A 12,104-nucleotide genomic window follows, 5' to 3' on the forward strand; every position below is an offset into this window, starting at 1 on the left:
TAGAGACGGGGTTTCGCCATGTTGCCCAGGCTGGTCTCAAACTCCTGGGCTCAAGCAATCTGCCCACCTTGGCCTTCCAAAGTGCTGGATTACAGGCGTGAGCCACCATGCCAGGGCAAGCAAGATTCATTCATATATATATATATAATATATATATATATTTTTTTTTTTTTTGAGACGGAGTCTTGCTCTGCCGCCCAGGCTGGAGTGCAGTGGCCGGATCTCAGCTCACTGCAAGCTCCGCCTCCCGGGTTCACGCCATTCTCCTGCCTCAGCCTCCCGAGTAGCTGGGACTACAGGCGCCCGCCTCGTCGCCCGGCTAGTTTTTTGTATTTTTTAGTAGAGACGGGGTTTCACCGTATTAGCCAGGATGGTCTGGATCTCCTGACCTCGTGATCCACCCGTCTCGGCCTCCCAAAGTGCTGGGATTACAGGCTTGAGCCACCGCGCCCGGCCTCATTCATATTCTTATGTGCAGCTATACACCTTTCACATATTGTATTATGTGAATACACCATAATTTGTCTATGTTGGTTTCCAGTATGGGGTATGAATGGTTGTAATTATGAAAGGTGCTGCTATGAACACTCACTGCAGTCAGTACAGTAGCCATTAGCCACATATGGCTCTTTAAGTAAAATTAAATTGAAAATCAGTTCCTCAGTTGGATTAGCCACATTTCAAGTGCTCATTAGGCTAGTGGCTTTATGAACAGCATAGAATATAGAATATTTCCATTAATGGAGAAAGTTCCATTACACAGCACTGTATACACGACTTGATAAGCATATGAGTTGCCAGGTTATAGGGTGTATATATACTCAGCATTGATAGAAAATAGTGTCAAATAGTTTTGGGGTGTTCATTTTCAAATATTTGTTATAAATTCCTCAATTTTAAAATATGAAAACGCTTTACTTTTTTTTTTCTTTTTTGAGATGGAGTCTTGCTGTGTCGCCAGGCTGGAGTGCAGTGGTGCAATCTCGGTTCACTGCAATCTCCACCTCCTGGGTTCAAGCAATTCTCTGCCTCAGCCTCCCGAGTAACTGGGACTACAGGTGTGCACCACCACGCCCTACTAATTTTTTGTATTTTAGTAGAGACACAGTTTCGCCGTGTTGGCCAGGATGGTCTCAACCTCCTGACCTCACGATCGGTGTGCCTCAGCCTCCCAAAATGCTGGGATTACAGGCGTGAACCACCGTGCCTAGCTACTCTACTTACTTTTTACCTAAGAATTACAATGCACTAATAGTAAAACCAAATAAAAAACTAGACTAGGCGGGGCGTGGTGGCTCACGCCTGAAATCCCAGCACTTTGGGAGGTCGAGGCAGGCGGATTACGAGGTCAAGAGACAGAGACCATCCTGGCCAACATGGTGAAACCCCATCTCTACTAAAAATACAAAAATTAGCCAGGCATGGTGGCACAAGCCTGTAGTCCCAGCTACTCGGGAGGCCGAGGCAAGAGAATCGCTTGAACATGGGAGGCGGAGGTTGCAGTGAGCCGAGATCACATCACTGCACTCCAGCCTGAGTAACAGAGCAAGACTCCATCTCGAGAAAAAAAAAAAAAAAAAAATGAGACTAAAAGTATCTAAAAGCAGTAGCAACTGTTAGAGCAAGGAATGCTTCAGAGGTAATACACAATGAAGCTACATTATTTACCAAGATGCAGGCCAAGCTAGCAGATGTTACAAATGTTTCTTAGGTGTCACTACAACAAAGAGGTTATCACTAGTTGTCACAAAACACAAATTAATCCATATTAGAATTTACACAATTTATTAATTTTAATGTTGTACTTACAATAATGCTATTTACCATTGACACAGATGCATTTCAATATTTTAACAATTGAGACAGTCATGCTGGTCTCTATCAGTGAAATATATCTGCTTATAAATAATCTGAACCAATACTGGATATTGTTAATCTTTTAAAGTTTTGGCAATCCGAGAGGCCAATGTTGTTCATTCACATTTAATCATGAATGAATTTGTGCATCTTTGCATATATTAGTTGGTCTTTTTACCCTCCCCTTGAATTGCTGATTTATATCCCTGGCCCATTTTATTGATTTATACATATTTATATTACATACATATGATTGTCCATGTATTTCCTTTGCCCATTTAAACTTACTGATTTATAAATGTTTTTGTTAAGAAAATTAGTACTTTGTCTACGTAAGTCCTACAAATATTTTTCCCTGATTTGTCGTTTATCTTTTTCCTGTAGAATCATTTTTAATGTCAGGTCTTCAAGTGTCTTGATCACATTTCCTTTGGCTTCTGTGTTTTATGTAATGCTTTGAAAGCCCCATCTTCTCAAAGATTGTATGAAAAGCTTATTCCAGTTTTTAAAATATTTGATATTTGGGTAATGTACTTTGGTATAAGGAGCGAGGTATAGATCCAGCTTTACTTTTTTTTTTTTTTTTTGAGACGGAATCTCGCCCTGTCACCCACGCTGGAGCGCAGTGGCACAATCTCGGCTCACTGCAAGCTCCACCTCCTAGGTTCACGCGATTCTCCTGCCTCAGCCTCCCGAGTAGCTGGGACTACAGGCGCCCACCACCACGCCTGGCTAATGTTTTGTATTTTTAGTAGAGACAGGGTTTCACCATGTTAACCAGGATGGTCTCGATCTCCTGACCTCGCGATCCGCCAGCCAAAGTGCTAGGATTACAGGCGTGAACCACCGCGCCCAGACCAGCTTTACATTTTTCAGACTGGCCTACCATGTCTTTGTCAGACATTGCCATTTACCTACCTGGCATCCATTCTTCCTCACTAACAGATCCCTGACTTCACTCAGGGCTAGAATGTCCCAGCTTAAAATACTTTCCCCAACTCTCTTGCAGCAAGGGGTGGCTATGTGATTCAGTTCTGTCCCATAAGACATGGATGGAAGCCACTGAATGGGGCTTCCAGATATTTTAAATAAGGACACCTTTGACTGACATGCTCCATTTGGTCTCTTAAGCTTCATCTTCCTGCCTGAAATGTAGATGTAATACTTAGAGGTGAAATAACTTTTCTGAGACAATGAGGATGAAAGCCGCTCACCAAAGATGGCAGAATAGAGGAATAAATGGAGCTTGAGTTATTAATAACACTGTTAAACTGCCATATCAGTTATGGATTATGTAACCTTGGATTTATTATGTGAAAAAATAAACTCACAGTGAAGCTAGTAATCATAGGAATTTTTATTTCTTGCAACCAAATATGTTCCTATCTGATACAGTATCCCCACTTATTTAATATTCCATATTTTTATACCAATTTGACATGCTACCTTCATCACCTTCCCATGTATAATTAATTGGGTATAATTCTGGAAACCCTCCTGTTTCATTGACCTAAATGACTTAAGTTTTTAATAGCTAACATAATAACAGTCAATGTTTATTGAATGCCAAAACTATTCTATGTTTTTTACATTAATTATCTAGTTCATTTAGCCCTCACAACAGCCCTTGGAGCCTTATTTTTTTATTTTTTATTTTTTTTGAGACGAAGTTTTGCTCTTGTCGCCCAGACTGGAGTGCAATGGTGATGTCTCAGCTCACCACAATCTCCACCTCCCAGATTCAAGCGATTCTCCTGCCTTAGCCTCCCGAGTAGCTGGGATTACAGGCGTGCGCCACCATGCCCAGCTAATTTTGTATTTTTAGTAGAGACAGGGTTTCTCCATGTTGGTCAGGCTGGTCTTGAACTCCCAACCTCAGGTGATCTGCCCGCCTCTGCCTCCCAAAGTGCTGGGATTACAGGCGTGAGCCACCGTGCCTGGCCAAGGAATTCTAAAGCTGTTTTAAAAGACTTTGCATTTCGTATGCATCCCTAAACACTATAGCTTAATTTTCCCTGTGTTTGAACTGCATATAAATGAAGTAATACAGTACAAATTCTTTGTTGTCTATCTCTTTCACTCAACATAATACTTGTGAAATTCTTCACGTTCTTGTATGTGACTTTAGTTCATTTATTTTCATTGCTGCATAAGATTCCATTGGATAATTATACCAACTTGTCTATTCTGTGTTGATGGACATGTTTCCATTTTTGGCTATTTGAATAATATTAACTGTGCACATTCTTGTACATATGTCTCTTGTGGCACATGTACATGCATTTCTGTTGAATATATGTCAAGAGTATAATTGCATACCTTGGTCTTTAGTATTAAAAGCACGTTTCTGGCTGGGCGCAGTGGCTCATGCCTGTAATCCCAGCACTTTGGGAGGCCAAGGCGGGCAGATCTCCTGAGGTTAGCAGTTCGAGACCAACATGGTGAAATCTCGTCTCTACTAAAAATACAAAAATTAGCCGAGCGTGGCGGTGGGTGCCTGTAATCCCAGCTACTCGGGAGGCAGAGGCAGAGGCAGAGGCAGAGGCAGGAGAATCGCTTGAACCCAGGAGGCAGAGGTTGCGGTGAGCCAAGATCGCACCACTGCACTCCAGCCTGGCGACAGAGCAAGACTTTGTCTCAAAAAACAAACAAACAAAAAAAAGCACATTTCTGATACCGTATTTCTACTCAAAAGTTCTGACTCTGATACCGTATTTCTACTCAAAAGCTCTGACACGCTGGGCATGGTGTCTCACACCTGTAATCCCAGCACTTTGGGAGGTGGAGGTGGGCAGATCACTTGAGGTTGGGAGTTCAAGACCAGCTTGGCCAACATGGAAAAATCCTGTCTTTACTAAAAACAAAAAAATTAGCCAAGTGTGGTGATGGGCACCTGTAATCCCAGCTACTTGGAAGGCTGAGGCAAGAGAATCACTTGAACCTGGGAGGCAGAGGTTGCAGTGAGCCGAGATTGCACCACTGCACTCCAGCCTGGGCGACAGAGCGAGACTCCGTCTCAACAAAAAAAGCTCTGACAAAGAAAGAATGGCCTAGAATGTCAGGTATGGTGCTGGCTTACCTGTTCAATTTCATTAACTACTAAACTTCAAACTGGCTTTCTTTTTATATTTTTAAATTTTTTTCCTCAAGCGCACTCACAAACTGCGATTCTATCTGAAATAGTTTTCCCTACCTTCTTTGCCTAGTTAACTTTTATTTTTCCTTAAGATTTCAGCTTAAGCATCGTTGCTTCAAAGGAAGCTTCTTTTATATACTTGCTTACCACCACAGGCCTCTTTTTCTCATTTGTTGCAATAGTTTTACAATTTGTGAAATTAATTGGCCGAGTCCCCAGCAAAATAAGCTCATTAAAGTCAGGGTGTGTGTATCTGGGGGCGGGGGTCTTTTGTTTTTGTTTTTGTTTTTTTTTGAGACAGAGTCTTGCTCTGTCACCCAGGCTGGAGTGCAGTGGCGCGATCTCTGTTCACTGCAAGCTCCGCCTCACGGGTTCACACCATTCTCCTGCCTCAGCCTCCCGAGGAGCTGGGACTACAGGCGCCTGCTACCACGCCCGGCTAATTTTTTGTATTTTTAGTAGAGACGAGGTTTCACCTTGTTAGCCAGGATGGTCTCAATCTCCTGACCTCGTGATCTGCCTGCCTCGGCCTCCCAAAGTGCTGGAATTGCAGGCGTGAGCCACTGCCCCCGGCCTATGGGGGTCTTTTTTGCATATCATTGTATCCCTACACTCAGCACAGTACTAGGTTCATACAGGAAGGGGTTAATAAATACGTGATTAATATCTTTTGTCCCTTCACATTCCGGGTGCCAAATTCAAATGCTGTTTCTTCTCAATGTTTTATTATTCAGGCCACCACTGGTACAATCCTTCGAAAATAAATTTTTATAAGGTAAAAGATTTTATTAAATACCATTTGGTAAAAAAGATTGAATGAGGAATTTAGTACCTAGGCCCATCATAAACATGAGTGTTTTTACTGTTTTCCATGAAGAGACTGTAATTAGCATAGGAAGTAATTCTCCACAAGGATTACAAAACATATGTGTTGTTTCATTATTAAATGATGCTTACTATTTAAAAGATACTTTACATAGAGAACTAATTCCACCAAAGTGAGTAGGTATAAAATAGAGCAAAAATATTGAACTTAATCATTTATTCTTCAGCAAGTGTTTGTTATGTGAATAGCAGCAATCTGCTTTTACAGTATCTTTTTCCCTTTATCACCAGATGAGAAATTTCTCCCCATTATCATTTTGTGTAATCTCATTTGCTCTTGTGTAAATACTTCTGTTTGGTTTTTAATAAAAATTGCTCAGTGGCAAATATTACAGAAAAATCAAGGTTTTTATTCTTGATAAACTTAATTCACTGATAGTCTAGTGGTAACAAAATTATTACAGGTGGGAATGCTTCCTTTTTTAATAAGTATTAACAACTTGTATATACACTATTTACAACTTCAAAATATTTTACACAAATATTCTTTTTCATATTAGTATCTAACTTATCTCAGCAACAGCATTAGTATAGCATGGACTACTATAAACCAAATATCTTCAAAGTAAAAACTTGCAAATATCTTGCTGAAAACAGAAAAGTTGAAATGAGGATACTGCCAATATAAAATGTAAAGTAGGGAAACATTTTACTACTGCCATCTGAATCTTCCCTATAGTCTTTCTCTAATGTAACCTCCAAACTGCAAACTCAGTATATCAAAAGAATTTTCAAGGAGAAAACTAATCCTAAGTTTCATGTTTAATAACATATGCCTTGTATAGGGAACATTCTCTTAAACATTTTTTTATCACTGTAAACCTGCCTTGTATAGGGACATTCTCTTAAACATTTTTTTATCACTGTAAACCTGCCTTGTATAGGGACATTCTCTTAAACATTTTTTTATCACTGTAAACCTGCCTTGTATAGGGAACATTCTCTTAAACATTTTTTTATCACTGTAAACCATAAAGATATGGTTTGGTCTAAAATTTTCACAAGTTTGTTACAAATAAAATATATTCATAAGTAGAATTTTCTTCAGAAAGTAGTTTTTAAGAGACAAGGTGCTATGTTGCCCAGGTTGGAGTGCAGTGGTTTATTCACAGGCACGATCCCACAACCAATCAGCACGGGAGTTTTGATGTATTGTTTTGTAGTGCAAAAATGTAAGAATGTCTAGCTTTTTGATGTCAAAGTTGTAATTTAGGGATTTACTTGAAGAGTGTCAAGAGATTCTCAAACACACAAAATGCTGCTAGGAAATTACAGTTGAACCTTGAACACCACAAATTTGAATAGTGTGGGTCAACTTATATGCAATTTTTACTTTTTTGTTTCTGAGACAGGGTCTCACGCTGTCGCCCAGGCTGGCATGCAGTGGTGTGATCATGACTCACTGCAGCCTCAACCTCCCAGTCTCAAGCAATCCTCCTGACCCACAGCTTCCTGAGTAGCTGGGACCACAGGCAGGTGCCACATGTCCAGCTAATTTTTCTTTTGTAGAGCTGGGGTTTCACTATGTTGACCAGGCTGGTTTTGAACTCTTGGTCACAAAAGAGTCCTCTCGCCTCAGCCTCCCAAAGTGCTGGGATTACAGGTGTGAGATACCGTACCCAGGCATACAAACAATTTTTTTTTTCCCCAAACTAGGATTGAAAATACAGTACTGTCAGGATGCAAAACCCATATAAATGATAGGCCTACTTTTTGTATACTTGAGATTCTGCAGGGAAGACAATGGGACTTGAGTATGAGTGGAATTTGGTATGCGGTGGTTCTGGTACCAATCCCCTTTGTATACAGAGGAACAACTGTACACAAATGAGGAATGGAGCACTTCTAATTCAGAGTATTTTCTAAATTTAAAGTATTACTGTGATTTTTTAGAGACAGGGTCTCGCTATCTTGCCTAGCTGGTCTCCAACTCCTGGGTTCAAGCAATCCTCCTGCCTTGGCCTCCCAAAGTTCTGGGATTATAGGCATAAGCCACCATGCCTGGCTGTAATTCAGTTTTTAAAGGGAAATTTAAAAGTAGTATAAGGCGCAAAGGTTGAATTAAAGAAACCATTTATGAAGGAGAATAATAAAACAATATTACTTTGTGTACATATGTCAGTGCAGAGAATTGGTGAGGGTGATTTTTAGCTAAGACTTGTTTCAGAATGCCATACCACAGTCTGAAAGAATCATATGAAAGTAAGACATTATTTTAAAAACAAAAGTGCTGGGCACGGTGGCTTAAGCCTGTAATCCCAGTACCTTGGGAGGCCAAAGCGGGTGGATCACCTGAGGTCAGGACTTTAAGACCAGCCTGGCCAACATGGCGAAACCCCGTCTCCAATAAAAATTTTTAAAAATGCCGGGCGCGGTGGCTCAAGCCTGTAACCCCAGCACTTTGGGAGGCCGAGACGGGTGGATCACGAGGTCAGGAGATCGAGACCATCCTGGCTAATACGGTGAAACCCCGTCTCTACTAAAAAATACAAAAAACTACCCAGGCGAGGTGGCGGGCGCCTGTATTCCCAGCTACTCGGGAGGCTGAGGCCGGAGAATGGCCTGAACCCGGGAGGCGGAGCTTGCAGTGAGCTGAGATCCGGCCACTACACTTCAGCCTGGGCGACAGAGCGAGACTCCCTCTCAAAAAAAATAAATAAATAAAAATAAAAAAATAGGCCGGGCGCGGTGGCTCAAGCCTGTAATCCCAGCACTTTGGGAGGCCGAGACGGGCGGATCACGAGGTCAGGAGATCGAGACCATCCTGGCTAACACGGTGAAACCCCGTCTCTACTAAAAAAATACAAAAAATTAGCCGGGCGAGATGGCGGGCGCCTGTAGTCCCAGCTACTTGGGAGGCTGAGGCGAGAGAATGGCGTAAACCCGGGAGGCGGAGCTTGCAGTGAGCTGAGATCCGGCCACTGCACTCCAGCCTGGGCGACAGAGCGAGACTCCGTCTCAACAAAAAAAAAAAAAATAAAAATAAAAAAATAAAAAAATAAAAAAAAATTAGCTGGGCGTGGTGGTGGGCACAGGTAATCCTAGCTAGTAGGGAGGCTGAGACATGACAATTGCTTGAAACCAGGAATTAGAGGTTGCAGTGAGCTGCAACCTCTAATTGCACCACACACTCCACCCTGGGTGACACAGCAAGACTCCGTCTCCACCCTCCCCACAAAAAAGTGTCACAATTCCCTAATGCCTAAAAGTGGCTAAAATGTGCATTAACAAAAATGAATATTTAAAAATATTCAACTAGTTTTGTTGACTACGAAACATTTTTATTAAGTTGTAGAAGCATTATTTTATTCAATGCTTTGTTACATCAGAATTTTTTTAAATGACTAAATTTTAAACAATATTTCAACAAAAATATTTACTTCATATTTTAATTCAATGCAAATTTTCATGAATTTAGAAGTTTATATTAATACAGGTTGAGTATACCCTTTCCAGAATGCTTGGGTATCTCAGGTTTCAGATTTTTTCAGATTTTGGAATATGTGCAGAAATACATAGTGGTTGAGCTTTCCTAATCCAAAAATCTGAAATGCAAAATGCTCCAATGAACATTTCCTTTAAAGTTTCACATCAGCACTCAAAAAATGTTCTTATCTAGAGCATTCTGAATTTTGGATTGGGGTGCTCAATGGCTATATGAGTATTTGGGGAATTCCTGGAGACATTGCATAAAAAACTGTCTTAGAGACCTTAGAAATAAGGTTTTATAATGGTTCATAAACTTTACAAATCTTCCTACTTTTTAAAACAATGCTTAATTATATATAGACTTTGATTTGTAATCAAAATTTCAATTATTTTACAGTCAACTTGAAACAGAAGCAAGCATGTCTCCTACTTATTTTTTGGAGGATTACCACTCATCAGGAGTACTACAACTGATAACACTTAAAACACACATATTTACTCACACACAACTAGAAGAGACATAGGATTATCTGGCCAGTTCTGTTTTTTTGTTTTGTTTTGCGTTTTTTTTTGTTTTGTTTTGTTTTTTTGAGATGGAGTTTTGCTCTTGTTGCCCAGGCTGGAGTGCAATGGCACGATCTCAGCTCAACGCAACCTCCGCCTCGTGGGTTCAAGCGATTCGCCTGTCTCAGCCTCCTGAGTAGCTGAGATTACAGGCATATGCCACCATGCCTGGCTAATTTTGTAATCTTAATAGAGATGGGGTTTCTCCATGTTGGTCAGGCTAGTCTCAAACTCCCGACCTCAGGTGATCCACCCGCCTCAGCCTCCCAAACTGCTGGGATTACAGGCGTGAGCCATCACGCCCAGCCTGTTTTAAAAATTCTAATGAACTGACCGGGCACAGTGGCTCATGCCTGTAATCCCAGCACTTTGGGAGGCCAAGACAGGTGGATCACGAGGTCAAGAGATCGAGACCATCCTGGCTAACACAGTGAAACCCCCGTCTCTACTAAAAACACAAAAAATTGGTCAGGTGTGGTGGTGGCCACCTGTAGTCCTAGATATTCGGGAGGCTGAGGCAGAAGAATGGTGTGAATCCAAAAGGCAGAGCTTGTAGTGAGCCAAGATCGGGCCACTGCACTCCAGCTTGGGCGACAGAGTGAGACTCCATCTCAAACAACAACAACAAAATTCTAATGAACTAATAATTAGGTTGGAAATCATGATTTAAAAAATCAGTTATGACTCAGAAAATATTATCACATAAAAATTCAAGGAGAGGACATTGTTATGGTCATCTTACCATTATTAGCCATAGCAGTACTGTGTCTTGCACACATCTACAAATCATGGTGTTTTTGTTGTTTTTGAGACAGAGTCTCGCTCTATTGCCCAGGCTGGAGTGCAGTGGCACAATCTTGGCTCACTGCAACCTCTACCTCCAAGGGTTCAAGCGATTCTCCCTGCCTCAGTTTCCCTAGCTGGGATTATACAGGTGCTTGCTACCACGTACAGCTAATTTTTGTATTTTTAGTAGAGATGGGGTTTCGCCATGTTGGCCAGGCTGGTCTCAAACTCCTGACTCAAGCTGTTCATCCATTTTGGCCTCCCAAAGTGCTTGGATTACAGGCGTGAGCCACTGTGCCTGGCCTATAAATCCTGTTTTTAAACTAACAATCTGTTCTAACTACTTTGCTCATTAGCACACAAAGATGATATTGGTTGAGTTTGAAACATTGTAATTTGTATTTACAGAAACCATACCTTTTTAGAACAAAAATACCTCATTTCATCTTGTATCATTAGAAGTACACATGATCCATATGATTTTTAAAATTCATACCTTAAAGCAATGATAGTTTTAAAAAATTAAACCATTTTTTAATAGAGGTGATCCTAAAATACCTTCATTTATTGCCTGGTAAAATTCTACCTCCTGGTCCTGACCCCCAGGCTTTTTGTGAACGATTCCAGGGTCAACACTATGAATGTCAAATATTATAATCCATTATAACAAAGCATTAACCTCAGCAATTTCTGAAGTGTAACAAATGTTTCTCTTACAGTTGCTGCTTCTGTAGGCATAGATATTTCCTGATTACTTCATATTATTCTAACTTCTAGAAGTCCTATCCCTCTGGTGCTTCTCACCTGTTTTTAACTGTTTTTAAAAAAATCAGTACGTGTAATTTTCTACATTATTCTAGCTCAAAGGTGCTCCACACTTTTTCTGCAGCTTAAAATAAGTTTTTCTTTCTTTCCTTTTGGGATCAGGGGAAAGGAAGAGGGGTGGGCTTGATAACATGCTCATGTAGGTTTGCTTCAGAGGTGCGAGATATTTCCTGATGGATAAGTTTGCTAAAGAAATACATCCCGGCCGGGCGCGGTGGCTCAAGCCTGTAATCCCAGCACTTTGGGAGGCCGAGACGGGCGGATCACGAGGTCAGGAGATCGAGACCATCCTGGCTAAGACGGTGAAACCCTGTCTCTACTAAAAATACAAAAAACTAGCCGGGCGACGTGGCGGGCGCCTGTAGTCCCAGCTACTCGGGAGGCTGAGGCAGGAGAATGGCGTGAACCCGGGAGGCGGAGCTTGCAGTGAGCTGAGATCCAGCCACTGCACTCCAGCCTGGGTGACAGAGCAAGACTCCGTCTCAAAAAAAAAAAAAAAAAAAAAAAAGAAATACATCCCGAGAGGTCGCCATGTTATCATACTGAGGACAGCAGGAAGCTCTTCTGGGTGACACCAGAAAGGATAATACAATAATTTGCTAATAGTTAACAGACATTTGCT

The 12,104-nt window shown here is 41.2% G+C and overlaps 1 long non-coding RNA gene across 1 annotated transcript; it reads right to left on the bottom strand.

Annotated features, from left to right (window-relative positions):
- Window positions 1-6,020: 6,020 nt before the first annotated feature.
- LOC117062497 lies at window positions 6,021-8,208 on the bottom strand. Its single transcript, XR_004428403.1, has 2 exons — window positions 6,849-8,208; window positions 6,021-6,700 (listed from the first exon to the last, which is right to left on the bottom strand). It is a non-coding gene; the product is annotated as an uncharacterized LOC117062497 (long non-coding RNA).
- Between the last annotated feature and the right edge of the window lie 3,896 nt (window positions 8,209-12,104).

This window comes from Trachypithecus francoisi, unplaced genomic scaffold (genome assembly GCF_009764315.1).
Source record: "Trachypithecus francoisi isolate TF-2019V2 unplaced genomic scaffold, Tfra_2.0 Lachesis_group17, whole genome shotgun sequence".
Lineage (NCBI taxonomy): Eukaryota > Metazoa > Chordata > Mammalia > Primates > Cercopithecidae > Trachypithecus > Trachypithecus francoisi.